The sequence below is a fragment of the Macrotis lagotis genome, chromosome 5 (genome assembly GCF_037893015.1).
Source record: "Macrotis lagotis isolate mMagLag1 chromosome 5, bilby.v1.9.chrom.fasta, whole genome shotgun sequence".
NCBI lineage: Eukaryota > Metazoa > Chordata > Mammalia > Peramelemorphia > Peramelidae > Macrotis > Macrotis lagotis.
Window position 1 is genome coordinate 60449742 of NC_133662.1, and position 15005 is coordinate 60464746.

Consider the following 15005-nt stretch of genomic DNA (forward strand, 5'->3'; position numbering starts at 1 on the left):
AGTTTGGCATGCTCCACTCCATGGGCATTCCTTTGACTTTCAATTCTTAGCCATCACAAAAAGAGCTGCTATATTTTTCCTATAAATAACTTCTTTTCTGGAGAGCAATTTGGAACTGTGTCCCAAAAGTAATAAAACTGTGCATACCCTTTGATCCAGTAACACTACACCAAAAAAATGGGAAAAATTCCACATGAACAAATTTATAGTAGGTTTTTAAGCAAAGAAATGGAAATTAAGGAATGCCCATCAATTGGGGAATGGCTGAGCAGACTTTAGAAAAGCCTGGAAAGATTAGCACAAACTTATGCTGAATGAAGTGAGCAGAACCAAAACTTTGTACACATCAACAACAACATTGTGAGATGATCAACTATGATGGATTCAAATCCTCCCAGAAGTTCAGTGATCAAGGATGATCCTGAGAGCCCTGGTATGGAAAATGCTATCCAAATCCAGAGAAGAAACTGTGAAATCTGAATACAGAGTAAAGCATATTATGTTCAATTTTTAAATTTTCTTTTGATTTTTCTTTCTTACTCATGTTTTCCCTTAATTCTGATTCCTCCTACACAACATGACTAATATGAAAATATTAAACATGATTATACATGTACAACCAACCTATATCAGATTATTCTCTGCCATGGGAAGTGGGAAGGAAAGGAAGAGTGGTAGAAAAATGTGGAATTCAAAAACTTGCAAAAAGATGAATATTACAAACTACCCTTGCATGAAAACATAAAATAAGAAATAAAAATAAAACAAATAGGTCTTTCCCCCCCACCCTCTTTTTTTGGATGTCTTTGGGATATAGACCTAGCAGTGGTATTAGTTAGATCAAAGGGTTTGCCTTTTTTATAGTCCTTTAAGGCATAGTTCCAAATTGCACTCCAGAATATTTGGATCAGTTCACACCACCATCAACAACACATTGGTGTCTTTCCCACATCCTCTTCAGTATTTGTCATTTTACTTTTTTGCCATATTAGCCACTCTGGTAGATTGTTTTAATTTGCATTTCTCTGATGAGTACTCCTTTAGAGTAATTTTTCATAATGACTCTAGATAGTTTTGATTTCTTTGAAAACTACCTGTTCATAGCTTTTGAACATTTATCAATTAAAGGATGAACTGTTTTTATAAATTTGATTCAGTTCTCAATATATTTGAGAAATGAGGCCTTTAACAGAGATACTTGTTGCAAAAACTTCCATTTTTCTGCTTTCCTTATAATTTTGGTTATATTGGTTTTATTTGTACAAAAACTTTTAAATTTTATATAATCAAAATTATGTAGTTTACATTTTGTAATGCTCTTTATATATTCTTTGGTTCTTATTTCCTTCCTTAACCATCAATCTGACAAATTATTTTGTACTCTTAATTTACTTATGGTATCACACTTTATGTGTAAATTATGTACTCATTTTGATTTTATCTTGGTATATGGTTTGAGATGTTGGTCCATACCTAGTTTGTACCATAATGTTTTTTAGTTTTCTTGGCAATTTTTATCAAATAAGATTTTGTTCCAAAAACCTTGGATCTTTGCATTTATCAAATCTATTCAATTGATCCACTACTTTGCTTTTTAGCCAGTACCAAATTGTTTTTGATAATTATCACTTTATAATAGTTTGAGACTGGTACAGCTAAATTCCCTTCTTTTGCATTGTTTTCATTGATTCCCTTGATATCCTTGAACTTTTTTCTTCCAGATAAATTTTATTATTTTTCTAAATCTATAAAATAAATTTTTGATAATTTGATTAGTATGGCCCTGAATAAATAGACTAAGGTAGAATTGTCATTTTATTATATTGACTCAACCTACTTATGAGCAATTAATATTTTTCCAGTTCAGATCTGACTTTATGTGAAAAGTGTTTTTTAATTAATTAATTTATTTTGAATTTTACAATTTTCCTCCTAATCTTGCTTTCCTCCCCTCACCCCCACAGAAAGCAGTCTGTTAGTCTTTAAATTGTTTCCATGGTATAAAATGATCTAAGTTGAATGTGATGAGAGAGAAATCATATCCTTAAGGAAAAAAGATAAAGTATAAGAGAAATTACAAATAAGCAAAATTACATAATAAGATAATGTGGTTTTTTTTAAAATTAAAAGTAATAGTCTTTGGTCTTTGTTTAAACTCCACAATTCTTTCTCTGGATACAGATGGCATTCTCCATCACAGATACCCCCAAATTGTGCCTGATTGTTGCACTAATGGAATGAGTCCATTAAGGTTGATCATCACCCCCATGTTGCTGTTAGGATGTACAATGTTGTTCTGGTTCTGTTCATCTTGCTCAGCATCAGTTTAGGCTTCCCTGAATTCCCATCCCTCCTGCTTTCTAATAGAACAATAGTGTTCCATTACATACATATACCACAATTTATTAAACCATTCCCCAATGATGGACATTCACTCAATTCTTTGCCACCACAAACAGGGATGCTTTGAATATTTTTGTACAAGTGACATTTTTACCCTTTTTCATGATCTCTTCAGGGTATAGACCCAGTAATGGTATTGCGGGATCAAAGGGTATGCACATTTTTGTTGTCCTTTGGGCATAATTCCAAATTGCTCTCCAGAAAGGTTGGATGAGTTCACAGCTCCACCAACAAAGTATTAGTGTCCCAGATTTCCCACATCCCTTCCAACATTGATCATTGTCTTTTCTGGTCATATTGGCCAGTCTGAGAGGTGTGAGGTGGTACCTCAGAGATGCTTTAATTTGCATTTCTCTAATAAGTAATTATTTAGAACAATTTTTCATGTGACTATGGATAGCTTTGACTTCCTCATCTGTAAATTGCCTCTGCATATCTTTTGACCATTTGTCAATTGGGGAATGGCTTGTTTTTTTGAAAATTTGACTCAGTTCTTTGTATATTTTAGATATTGGTCCTTTGTCAGAAATACTAGTTGTGAAAATTGCTTCCCAATTTACTACATTTCTTTTGATCTTAGTTACAGTGGTTTTGCTGTGCAAAAGCTTTTTAATTTAATGTAATCAAAATGATCTAGTTTGTTTTTAATGATGTTCTCCATCTCTTCTTTGATCATAAACTACTTCCCTTTCCATTGATCTGACAGGTAGACTATTCCTTGATCTCTTAGTTTGCTTATAATATTGTTTTTATGTCTAAATCTTGTATCCATTTTGATCTTATTTTGGTATAGGATATGAGGTGTTGGTCTAATCCAAGTTTCTGCCATACTAACTTCTAATTTTTCCAACAGTTTTTATCAAAAAGAAAGTTTTTATCCCCAAAACTAGACTTTGGATTTAGGAAACAGTAGATTACTATAATAATTTCCTGCTATTGCACCTAGTCTATTCTGTTGCGTGCCTTGCCAGCTAACTTATCTGTTCCTCATAACTAATAATTGTTTCAGACAAAGAGGTGGGAGACAAAGATAAGTTCTTGGTTTATTTTACAGAATGCCAGAGCTTAAATATCCTTAGTCCCTGGTTTACCTCCAATTTACATGGAGTTCTTCAATTAGCAAATCAAACAAGTGCCTCCCTACTAGTGGACAGCAGGCGATAAAATTTACTTCCTCAGGCTAGTACTTCTCACACAATGATGCTATCACTGGCTTGGTGTTTAACACAATGCTCCAGGAAGAGCCAAAACATAAGGAACAGATAAGAAGATCCAGAGAGCTGACCCAGAAAATAAGGCCATGGATGAACCTGGACAAGAGAACCCCTAGGTCATTCCCAGTCGCATAATGATCTTTCTGTGACCCTCAACATTCTCTTATACTATTCCACTGATCCACCACTCTATTTCTTAGCCAATACCAGACAGTTTTAATGTCTGATGCTTTATAATATAATTTTAGATCAGGTAGGGCTAAGCCACCTTCTTTCGCATTTTTTTCATTAAATCCTGGAAATTCTTGACTTTTTATTTCTCCATATGAATTTACTTACAATTTTTTCTAACTCATTTTTTAAATTTATTTTTTATTCTCATTTTGTACAAATGTTTTTTTACAATAATAAAACATTCTTGTTTACAAGTAAACAAAATACCCCTCCCCCCCATGAACATAGATAGACTTGCTTGGGCAAAAAAAGTAAAGGGGAGAGAAAAAAATTAAAATAAAAAAAAATAGTAATAATTGTAGGTATGGCCAGGTGGCACAATGGACGAAGCACCAGCCCTGGAGCCACGAGCAGCCGAGTCCATATCCAGCCTTGGAAACCCAACAATCACCCAGCCGTGTGACATGCAAGCCACCTGATCCCCACTGCCCTGCAAAAACAAAAAGAAGAAAAAAAAAGACCCAAAATAAAATAAAATAGTAATAATAGTAGGGGTGGCTGGATGGCAGACAGAGCATTGGCCCTTGAGCCAGGAGCACCTGGGTCCAAATCCGGCCCCAGACACCCAAAGATGACCCTGCTATGTGGCCTCAGGCAGGCCACCCAGCCCCACTTGTCCTGCACCCTCCCCCAAATAATAATAACAAAAAATGTGCTTCAGTCTTTGTTCCAACACCAACAACTCTGTCACGGGTGGATCACATTCTTTATGATAAGTCCATCACAAACGTTACTTCCATATTTTTTCAACGTTGCCATTGCTGATCGCAACTCCCTCCTTTCTTATTTCTCCACTAACATGTAGTATATTTTCTCTTTCCTTTCACTCTGACTCTGCTGTAGGGTCACTGAGTGGCACAGCAGACAGATCCCTGGTCCTGGGGCCAAGAAGCCCTGAGCCCCCATACCACCCCTTAGGCCCAGAATCCACCTGGCCCTATGGTCCTGGGCAGGCCTTCCAATCCCAGCTCCTTGCAAGAAGTAAAAAAGAAAATGTTTTATATCTGGCCACTCTCCCCCCATGGTCCATCCTCTCCTCCTTTATTCACATCCCCACCCCTTCCCCCTGCTCCCCCCTCCTTCTTACTCCAGATGTCTATACCCCATTGAGTATATTTGCTGTTTCCTCTCCTAGCCATCTCTGATGAGAGCAAAGGTTCCCTCATTCCCCCTTGCCTCCCCCTTCCATATCATTGCAATAGCTCATTGTAATAAAAAAAAATCTTATTATGTGAAATATCTTGGACTATTCCCCCTCTCCTTTTTCTTTCTCCCATTCCATTTCCCTTTTTTCTATTGACTCCATTTTTACACCATATTTTATATTTGGAATTCAGCTTTCTCCTGTGCTTCAACTATAAAAGCTCCCTCTACCTGCTTTATTAACTGAGAAGGTTCATATAAATATTATCAGTATCATTTTTCTATACATGCAGTTCATCCTCATTAAGTCGCTCATATTTCCCCCTTCTCCTCCAATCTCCATGCTTCACCTGAGTCCTGTATGTGAAGATCAAACCTTCTGTTCAAATCTGGCCATTCCAAAAGGAACCTTTGAAATTCCCCTGGTTCATTGAAAGTCCATCTTTTTCCCTGGAAGAGGACATTCAGCTTTTCTGGGTAGTTCATTCTTGGCTGCATTCTAAGCTCTTTTGCCTTCCGGTATATTATATTCCAAGCCATACGAGCTTCCAATGTAGTTGCTGCTAAGTCCTGTGTGATCCTGACTGCATCTCCATGATATTTGAACGGTGTCTTTCTGGCTGCTTGTAATTTTTTGTCTTTGACTTGCGAGTTCTGGAACTTGGCTATAATATTCCTAGGGGTTGGTTTTTTGGGATCTCTTTCTCAGGGGGTTCGGTGGATTCTCTTCATTTCTATTTTGCCCTCTGCTTCTAGAATATCAGGGCAATTTTCCTGTAGTAATTCTCTGAAAATGATATCAAGGCTCTTTTCCTGATCATGACTTTCAGGTATTCCAATAATTTTTAAATTATCTTTCCTAAGTCTGTTTTCCATATCAGTTGTTTTTTCAATGAGATATTTCACATTTTCTTCTAATTTTTCATTTTTTTGGTTTTGAAGTATTGATTCCTGTTTTCTGGTAAATTCATCAATCTCCCTGAATTCTATTCTTTGTCTGAAGGATTTGTTCTCCTCAGAGAGTTTTCTTATCTCTTTTTCCATCTGGCCAATTTTGCTTTTTAAAGCATTCTTCTCCTCAATAACTTTTTGAACTGTTTTATCCATTTGACCTAAGCTGGTTTTTAGTATGCTATTTTCTTCAGCATTGTTTTGGATTTCCTTGACTAAGCTGCTGACTTCATTTTCATGTTTTTCCTGCATCTCTCTCCTTTCTTTTCCCAGTTTTTCTTCTAACTCCCTCATTTTATTTTCAAAGTCTTTTTTGAGCTTTATCATAGCCTGAGCCCAATTTCTGTTTTTCTTGGAGTCTTTAGATGCAGGAGCTTGTGCTTCCTCATCTTCAGACTGAGTATTTTGATCCTTCTTGGGCTCATTTGAAAAATATTTCTCAATAGTCTTCCTCTTATTTCTCTGTTTGCTCATTTTCCCAGCCTGAGCCTGGTTTTGGGGTGCTTCCTGAGCTTTTGGGACACTCCCACAAGGGTCTCAGTGTGTGAGGCTCTGTCCTCCCTCCTGGTCTGTGAATGACCATAAGCGCCCCCCTCTGCCATGGGGCTGAGGTGGGGGGGCCCTGCTGTTCTATGGGGGGGCCTAGACTGTGGTCAGGATCTGAATGTGATCAGAGCCCCAGAGTCCTGTTCCAGGGGCAGAGGACAGAGCTTGGCAGTCTCTCTTCACTCCCCTAACTCAGCTCAATGGGCTCATGCCTTGGTGGCTCCTGCTTACCGGCTCCACCTGCTTCTGCTTCTGTTTCCGGGTCTGGGCTGCCTAAAGACCAAGCTGCTTGCTGTGTGCCCCGAGGGCTGGGCTCCATGTGCTCGCTCTGGCAGAGGTCCCCCACTGTTCTCCCACTTTGTGCCCGGTGCTCCCCAGGGTGCAGCTCGAGACTCCCCCGCTGCTGTGAGCCACAGCTCCCAGCACCCTGGGGCTGCCTCCGGGAGGCTAAGTTCTTTTGCTCTGGCGGGCCACCCCTCTGGTGGGCTGCCCCTCCGACCCCAGGGAGCAGAGCCTTTCTGCTCTTTTCCAGGTTACCTTGAGTAGGAGAACTGCCTCACTGGGTCCCTCTGTGGGTTCTGTCTGTCGAAAGTTTAGTTTAGAGTCCTTAGCTTATGAGTTTTATCAGAGAGCTCCTAAGACTTGATCCCTTCTTGTAACTCATTACAGTAATTTTTTGGAATTTTGATTGGTAGGGCACTAAACAAATAGTTTAGTTTAGGTAGAATTGTCATTTTTATTATATTAGCTTGACCTATCCATGTGCACTTGGTATTTGCCCAGTTATTTAAATCTGATTTTATTTGTGTGAGAAGTGTTTTGTAATTGTTTTCAAAAACTTTCTGAGTCTGCCTTAGAAGGTAGACTCTCAAATATTTTATATTGTTTGAAGTTACTTGGAATGGGATTTCTCTTTCTAGCTTTTTCTGTTGTATCTTGCTTGTTATATATAGAAATGTTGAGGATTTATGAGGGTTTATTTTATATCCTGCAACTTTTCTAAAGCTGCTAATTATTTCTAGTAGTTTTTTAGATGATTTTTTGGGATTCTCTAAGTATACCATCATATCATCTACAAAGAGTAAAAGTTTTGTCTCTTCCTTCCCAATTCTAATTCCTTCTATTTCTTTTTCTTCTCTTATTGCTGAAGCTATTTCTAATACAATATAGAATAGTAGTGGTGATAATGGGCATCCTTGTTTCACCCTGATCTTATTTGGAATACCTCTAGCCTATCCCCATATAATGCTTGTTGATGGTTTTAGATAGATACTGCTTATTATTCTAAGGAACAATTTATTCCAAAATTCCCTAGTGTTTTCAGTAGCAATGGATGCTGTATTTTGTCAAAAGCTTTTTCAGCATCCTTTGATATAATCATATGATTTCTGATAGGTTTGTTATTGATATAATTAATTATACTAGCAGTTTTCCTAATATTAAACCAACCCTGCATTCCTGGGATAAATCCTATTTGGTCATAATGTATTATCCTAGTGATAACTTGTTGTAATCATTTTGCTAAGATTTTATTTAAGATTTTTGCAATCTATATTCATAAGGGAGATAGGTCTATAATTTACTTTCTGTTTTAACTCTTCTTGATTTAGGTATCAGCACCATATTGGTGTCATAGAAAGAATTCTATCTTCACCTATTTTTCCAAAGAGTTTATTTAGAATTGGAACTGAAAAGTGTTTTATAGTTATGTTCATGAAGTTCCTGGGTTTGTATTGGTGGGTAGACTTCTAATTATATTGTGAACAACCATTGTAAATGAAATTTCTTTATCTCTTACTGCTGGACTTTGTTGGAAATATATAGAAATGTTGATAATTTATGCGGGTTTATTTTATATCCTACAAATTTCCTAAAATTGTTAATAATTTTGAGTAGTTTTTTTAGTGATTCTCTATTTTCCAAGTATAAAATCATATAATCTGTAATAGTTTTGTTTCCTTATTGTCTATGATAATTCCATGAATTTCATTTTTTTAATTCCATTTTGTTATTGCTATATTTACATTTTTTTGTACAATATTAAATAATGCAATTGATGTCATCCTTGCTTCACCTCTGAGTTTTTGGTAAAGTTTCTAGTCCATTCCCATTAAAATTAATGCTTATTGAGGGTTTTATTACTTATCATTTTAAGGTAAGCTTCATTTATTTCTATGTTCTTTGGTGTTTTTAATAGGAATCAGAAGCTGTTTCTGAATTCATTGAGACAATCATATGACTTCTGCCAAGGTTTTTTTTATTGATTTGTTCAATTATGTTGACAGTTTTCCTAATATGAAACCAGTGTTCTGCATTCTTTGTATAAATTCCATTTGGTCATAGGATATGATCCTTGAGATATATTGCTATAATCTCTTTGCTGGTATTTTATTTTACATTTTTTCCATTAATATTCATTGGGGAATTGGTCTATAATTTTATTTTTCTGCTTTAGTTCTTCCTGGTTAGTGTCAGTAACATACTCATATCATAAAAGGAATATATTAGGACTCCTTCTTCATCTATTTTTCCAATTAGTTTATATAGTATTGGAACTGTTCCTTAAATGTTTGGTAGAATTTACTTGTGAATTCATTTGTTGCTGGGGAATTTTTTTAGGAAATTTATTGATAGTTTGTTCAATTTCTTTTTCTAAAATTGGATTATATAAGTATTTTTTTTCTTCTTAAGTATTTTGTTTCTTCTAATCTGGGAAATCTATCTTTTTGTAAATATTCATCCAACTCTTTTAGATTGCCAAATTTATTGTCATTTTTTAGACAAACTAGCTCCTAACAATTATCTTAATTTTTTCATTTAGTGACAAATTTGCTCCTTTCATTTTTTCTTTTTTTAAGAAAGATTTTATTTATTTTGAGTTTTATAATTTTCCCCCCATTCTCTTCCCTCCCCTCACCCTCCACAGAAGGCATTCTGTCAGTCCCTTTCATTTTTGATACTTGTAATTCGGTCCTCTTCTTTCTTAAAAATTATTTATTTTATTGGGTTTTGTAAAACCAACTTCTAGTTTTATTTATTAGCTCAATGGTTTTCTTACTTTCAGTTTATTATATTTCATTTTTGTAGTTAAGTATTCACAATTTGTTGTTTAACTGGGGAATTTCAATTTGTTTTTTTCCTAGTTTTTTCAGTTGCACCCCCCAATTTATTAATTTTTGTCCCTATTTTATTTATGCAAACAATTAAAGATAGTAATTTTCCCCTAAGGGCCACTTTTTGTCTGTGTTCCATGAATTTTGGTATGTTGTCTTATTTTTGCCATATTCTTTAACGAATTATTGGTTGTTGGGGATAGCTAGGTGGCACAGTGGACAGAGCACCAGCCCTGGAGTCAGGCAACTTGAGTTCAAATTTGGCCTCAGACACTTAATAATTACCTAGCTGTGTGACCTTGGGCAAGTCACTTAATCCCATTGTCTTACAAAAAAACAAAAAAAATGAATTATTATTTCTGTGATGTGTTCTTTGATTCACTTGTTTTTTAGGATTAGCTTATTTAATTTCTAATTAATTTTTAATTTCTTTTTCCATTATCTATTATTGAATGTAATTTTATGGCATTATTATCTGAAAAGAATATGTTTACTATTCCTGCATTTTCTGCCTTAGGTTGTAATATCCTAATACATGGTCAATTTTTTGTGTGGGTACCTTGTACTGCTGAGGAAAAAGTAAGTTCCTTTCAATTGTCATTAAATTTTCCCCATATATCTATTATAACTAACTTTTCCAGAATTTTATTCACCTACTTTATTCACCTACTTTTCTTATTTATTTTTTGGTTAGATTTATCCAGTTCTGAGAAGAAAAAGTTGAGATACCCCACTAGTGTAGTTTTATTATCTATCTCTTCTTATTATTCATTCAACTCCCTCAAAAATTTAGATGCTACATCATTGTTTAGTATTGATATGACTTCATTTTCCACGGTATCTTTCAGCAAGATAAAGTTTCCTTCTTTATCTCTTTTAATTAGATCTATAGGGGCAGCTAGATGGTGCAGTAGATAGAGCACCAGGGCTGGAACTAGGAGGACTTGAGTTCAAATATGGCCTGTGGGTGTATCTCTGCACTTCAAACGTGTTTCTTGTTAAATAACATACTGTAGAATTTTAATTTTTAATCCATTTGGCTATCCAGATGAGTTCATCCCATTCACATTTATAGTTATGATAATTGTGTATTTCCCTTCATATTATCTTTTCTTTGTTTATCTCCTCTCTCTTATTCCCTATATTTTCCCTTTTCATAATAACTTTACTTCTGATCACTGTCTTCTCCAACATATCCTCCCTTTTATCAGTCCTTCCTCTCCCTTCTATTATCCCATACCTTTTTACTTCTTTTAGGATAAGATATGTTTCTATCTATGAGCATGTTAGTCCCTGAAGTCAATTTCAATGAGAGTAAGGTTAAAGCTGTGCCTGCCACCCTCCAACTTTCTCTCCATTATAAAAACTCTTTCATGTCCCTTTTATGTAGAATAATTTATCACATTCAAGCTTCCCACCTCCTTCTTTCAGCATAGTTTTCTTTCTTACCCTTTTTATTTTTTTGTGTGTGTATCATTCTATCAAAATCACCTTATATTCATACCCTCTTGCTTTATATATTTCTTCTAATTGTTCTTATTATAATAAAGTTGTTACAAATATTATCTTACCATATAGAAATATAAACATTAATCTTATTGAATTCCTTATGCTTTCTCTTCTTTGTTTCTTTTTCAGGCTTTTCTTGAGTCTTGAATGTGGAGGAAAGTTTTTTTTATTCAACTCTAGTCTTTTATTTAGAAATGCTTGAAAGTCCTCTATTTCATTAAATATCCTTTTTTTCTCTCCCTGAAAGATTATATTCAATTTTGGGTGACTTAACTCATAATTCTCTTTTGCCTTCTGATATACCATATTCTAAGCCCTGTAGTTCTTTAATGTAGAGCTGCCAAATCCTGATTGCATCTCCAAGAGATTTGAATTATTTGCTTTTGACTACTTGCAATATGTTCTCCCTTGTGAGCTCTGGAATTTGGCTATGATATTCCCAGAAGTTTTAATTTTAGGAAGTCTTTCAAGAGGTGATCATTGGATTCTTTCAATATCTATTTTGCCCTCTGGTTCTAATATATCAGGATAGTTTGATAATTTCTTCAAAGAACTTGTTCAGGCTTTTTTTTTTAATCATAGTTTTCAAGTAGTCCAGTAATTCTCATATTATTTCTCCTTGTCCTATTTTCTAGGTCAGTTTCTTTTCCAAAGTGAAATTTCACATTTTCATCTATTTGAGGGGGGTTTGCTTTTATTTTGTTGTATATTGATCTATCATAGAGTCATTAGATTCTACTTGTTCAATTCTAATTTTTAAGAAATTATTTTCTTTAGTGAACTTTTGTATTTCCTTAATCCATTTAGCCATTTCTATTTTGGGGGCAGTTATTTTCCTGAGAAAAGTTTTGTTATTTTCTACCATGCTTTTTTCATGATTCCCTTGCATCACTCTCATTTCTTTTCCCAATTTTTCTTCATCTTTAATTTGCTATTTAAAATCCTTTTAAAGTTCTTCCAGGAATTCTTTTTTTGATCTGAGACTAAATTAGATTTTTCTTTGAGGCTTCACCTGTAGCCATTTTGATACCACTGTCCTCTTTTAAGTTTATATCTTGACCCTCATTATCATCATAGTAACTTTTCTGTATTCAAGTTCTTTTTTGGGGGAGGGGGGGGCGTTGTTTGTTTTTTGGTGACTTGGTCTTTCATTATCTCAAGATTCTTGTGCTGGAATTCTGGGTATTAGTGCTGGCTTTCACTGGGCTTCAGGACCTAGCTTTCCCTGAAGGGTAGGCTTCTCTTCTGGCCTGAACTGGAGGATGGGGCCTCCCTGTTGAGCTCCCCTGGATGTGAGGTTTAGCTGCTGGCCTGCTCCAAGGGTACCACCTTACTGCTTAGTTACTATGGAAATAAAATCTTTCTCATGGCTGACCCTGGAGGAGAGATCTTATTGCTAGTCAGTCCTTAGGGATAGAACTCCTGCTGCAGTGTTGCTATGGAAACAGGGCCTCTCTAGTAACAGACCCTAGAGGAGTAACTTTCCTGTTGTTATGCCCAAGGGGGGTCCTGTATGGAAACAGGATCTTTCTGCTCCAGGTAGGTAGGGTGTTGGTAGGCTCCAGGGGTAGGGTCTCGGAGATTGATCAACCTAGGGGAGGGGGCTTCATGATTAGTCAGCATGGGGTCAAGGCTTCACTGGTGGCTTGTGTTGGGAGTTGGGTCATTGAGGTGAGTCATAGACCATTGCTTACTTGCCTAGAAGGCTGTTGGTTTGCAGGAGAGCTGGGCCCAGGATGATGGGTTGCCTCAGGTTTGGAGCCTTGCTACAAAGCCCCTATTGTGAGGCCTGCTACTATTTCTTCAATCTGGATCCCCTCACATCCCAGTGAGATAGATTTTTCCAACTGGGTTGGTAAGCTGCTTCCCTACTCCTAGATCAATTCTGAAGTACTTTTCTACTTCTTTGAAGGGGAATTTGGGAGGGCTTCAGAGGGTTCCTTCCTCACTCCATCTTCTTGGCACCAGAGGCAAGAGTCAGTGTATTCTAATTTTATTCAAAGAGATTCCCTCACATTCCTCCTGTAGCAAAGGCTGTTCTTGTGTGTGGCTCTAAGGGAGGCAAAAGAGTCATCTATAGAACCTCTTCTTCTCACACCCTTCTTTAAGGAAGACTTTTTCATTACTATCAGAAAGGAAGCAGGAGGTTGGCAGAGGTGCTTTCCATATCTCAGGACTAAAACTTGATTACTAATAGCTGATAAAAACAAAGTAAAACAAACAATAAAATGAGTAAGCAAAAGAGAAAGAAACGGACCGTTGATTGAGAAGATATGGCTTCATACTCAGAGGAAGATAATGGAACTATAAAAGCCACTCCTTTTTCAATGAGAAATATCAAATTGTCTCAAGCACAAAAAGAATTCTTAGAAGAACTTAAAAAGAACATTAAAAATCAAATAATGGAGTTTAAGGAAAAATAGAAAAAAATAAGAGCAATTCAACAAAAGCAAAAAAAATCTTTAAAAGAAAGTCAACTAACTTGAAGAAAAGAATCAAAAACTTAAGGAAGAAAAATAATTTCTTGAAAACTAGAATAACTAGAAGATAAAGACATTCTATGACACCAAGAAATAATAAAACTAAATCAAAAGGATGAATAAATATAAGAGAAAGTGAAACATCTCATCAAAAGAATAAGTGATCTGGAGAATGGATCAGGGAGAAATAAGAATAGTCAGATTACCTGAAAATTACAATTAATAAAAAGAATCTTTGCCTTTTCCTCTCCTGCTGCTCGAGGAGGGGGCCGCCACCATGAATGACACAGTAACCATTAGAACCAGGAAGTTCATGAAAAACACACTTCTTCAGTGAAAACAGATGGTTATAGATGTCCTTCATCCTGGCAAGGCCACAGTACCTAAGACTGAAATTCAAGAAAAACTGGCCAAGATGTATAAGATAACTCCAGATGTCATTTTTGTCTTTGGATTCAGAACCCATTTTGGTGGTGGCAAAACAACAGGCTTTGGCATGATCTATTATTCCTCTGACTATGCAAAGAAAAATGAACCAAAGCACAGACTTGCAAGGCATGGTCTGTATGAGAAGAAAAAGACATCAAGAAGGCAGTGAAAGGAATGCAAGAACAGAATGAAGAAAGTGAGGGGAACTGCAAAGGCAAATTATGGTGCTAGAAAAAAGGAATAAAAGACACTGTGGATGTTTATCTGTGAAGATAATTTGGATTTTTCATCAGAACAGAAATAAACCGTTAAAACTCTTAAAAAATAAAAAATAAATAGAATTTTGATTGAATATAACAAGAAATTATCATAAAAAGTTCCCTGATGTTCCAAAACAAGAAGGTAAAGTAGAAACAGAAAAACTCCACTGATTACCAACTGAAAGAGATCCCAGGAAGAAAAATTACAGAAATATCATAGCCAAGTTTCAAAGTTTCCAGATTAAGGACAAAAAGTTTGGAAGCAAGAATCACATGGAGCTACAATAAAGATTATACAAGTCTTATCAGCTATACAATAAAAGACCAGGTCTTAGAATACTATATTTCATTGAGCAAAAGAGCTGGGGGTTACAACTAAGAATAACTTCCCCAGCAAAGTTAAGTATAATCCTGAATGGAAAAAAAAAAAAAGGATATTTAACAAATTGAAAGCCTTTCAGGCATTTGAGACAAAACCAACAGAACAAGGGAAAATTCATCCTGTAACATCCAGGAGAAATATGTTTTAATTAATTAATTAATCAATTATAAGGGATTCAATAAAGTAAATTATTTATATATGAAATATTGTCAATACTCTTATGACCATCATTATTTGAGTAATCTGAAAGAAAGTTTTGGATTGAGCTGAGGATGATGGGGTGATTTTTTTAAAAAACTATGTAGTGAGAGATAAAAAAAGAGTAATTGTCTCATATAAAG

The 15005-nt window shown here is 35.5% G+C and overlaps 1 pseudogene; it reads left to right on the forward strand.

Annotated features, from left to right (window-relative positions):
- The first annotated feature begins 13153 nt into the window (after window positions 1-13153).
- LOC141489712 (small ribosomal subunit protein eS24 pseudogene) lies at window positions 13154-14800 on the forward strand (annotated as a pseudogene).
- The last annotated feature ends 205 nt before the right edge of the window (window positions 14801-15005 follow it).